The sequence below is a fragment of the Myotis davidii genome, unplaced genomic scaffold (assembly GCF_000327345.1).
Source record: "Myotis davidii unplaced genomic scaffold, ASM32734v1 scaffold787, whole genome shotgun sequence".
Lineage (NCBI taxonomy): Eukaryota > Metazoa > Chordata > Mammalia > Chiroptera > Vespertilionidae > Myotis > Myotis davidii.
The window spans coordinates 119,973-122,094 of NW_006297817.1; positions in this window are offsets into that span (position 1 = coordinate 119,973).

The following is a 2,122-nucleotide window of genomic DNA, read 5'->3' on the forward strand; positions in this document are numbered from 1 at the left end:
GAATATAAGAATCAAGTGAATGAATAATCTGATGAACAGAATGAACTGGTGATTATAATAGAATCAGGGGCATAGAAAGGGAATGGACTGACTATTCTTGGGGGGGAAAGAGGTGTGAGAGATGCGGGAAGAGACTGGACAAAAATCGTGCACCTATGGATGAGGACAATGGGTGGGGAGAGAGGGCGGAGAGTGGGGCGGGAACTGAGAGGAGGGGAGTTATGGGGGGAAAAAAGAGGAACAAATGTAATAATCTGAACAATAAAGATTTAATTAAAAAAATTTTCTCTTTGTCTATAAGTTTGTCTTTTTTTTGTTTGTTCATTTATTTTGATTTTAGATTCCACATATAAGTATAATCATATGGTATTTGTCTTTGGCTTATTTCACTTAGCTTAAATATCTCTTTAAGATTTTTTTCTTATCAAAAATTAAAAATAAAATTCGTTAAATGTGAAAACATCCCATATTGCAGATTTCCAAGTGTTTGTCTGAACTTTTTATTTTATGCAACCATACAGAAAATTTACTGTCTTCAAACTTTGGGAAAATTAAAACAGAAGAAAAAGTATTGAATGATAAAATGCAAATGAATAGTGTTTATACTATTTTTCAATCTGTGTACTTGAATATATTTAGACAATTATAATTAACTGGATGTTAGTTTGATAAAATATAGGGAAGTTTTGCAATCAGGCCACTGAATATTCAGTTTAATTATGTTGGTATGCACTTCTTTTGCTTCTAATGCCAAGGATCCATTGGTAAAATGAAAGCATATTTTGTGGTCTGTTATGCAGAAAATGTTTAATCCAGTGTCTGATTTACTTTGTTAAATCTTCCTTATTTAATGTGCTTATCCATCCATGCAGAATTGGGTATGCTGCTTTCTGTTACTATGACATTACAATTAAACAGCTGAAACAAAAACAGCAAGACTTTCTGTAACGGTTCATGAAATTCCCACAAAATTGTTCATAGTATATTGTTTTGTTTTGCAAGGATTATGAAAAATACAAATTTGTTCTAAATATTTCTGTATTGAAGAAGCTTACAAATACAATAGCTAGTACAAATAGTCATTTTGTTTCTAAAACTAGCACTTAAAACAGATTTCTGATGTAGTGGAAATGATTGCTGTCATAACACTGATTATCTTTTAGAGATGGAAATGAACATGAATTCAAAGAACCTGAATTTTATACAACAGAAAATGGTATGATAGAGTAATATTTGTACATATTTGAAATGTAAGTCTACATTGACTTCACCTGGGTATATTGTAAAATTCTTAAACATGCATTATGCTCATAAATGTACTACTTCAAGTAATTCTAGGTTATTCTTCAGCAGACTGGGCTTTCTACATTTTTAACTATGTTTTACTGTCCAGAGTACTTGTGCTCATAAATTTTTATTTCCACTATGAGCATAAGCTTAGTGATAGAAAAATATTTTAATTCAAAGCAAGCTCTAATACCAGTTCTACATTTAAAAATTTTCCTTTGTAAGTCTGGAATTTATAATAAGGTGTTATTAGTCTACTTCCTGAACTGTTATTGCTTACTTTTCATGATGTTAAGATATATACATTCACACAGACATTATTATTTTCTAAGAAGATCTCTTAACCTTAAAGAACTCAGAGTATCCATAGTTTATCTGTCACTCTTACTTTAGTTTATGCTAAAAAGTCAGTGTCTGGTTAGTTTGGTTGTATACAATATGGTAAGATGAGATCCCAAGGTAGTAGATTCAATTTGTGTGTGTGTGTGTGTGTGTGTGTGTGTGTGTGTGTGTGTGTGTGGTGTAAAATTATGTGACTGCTGGATCATAAACAATAATAATAACACTGGCATCCGGGAAGAGTATATAATAGTTCTGATCCATATGGCCCATTACCACTCCTAGAAAATTTTTGCTGTGTCCTACTGATAAGATAATATAAGAAATATAATTCTGTGTCAGATCAATAGTCCAGCCTAGTGTTTCCAAAAGTATGAAATCCTTATAGTTCACATGTATATTTATTATAAAAGTTTTGAACAGTCCTCCAGTAAAGAAACCCTCTAACTAATTGCTCCTTGAATGTATTTTATCATGAAACTCCTATTACTATCCT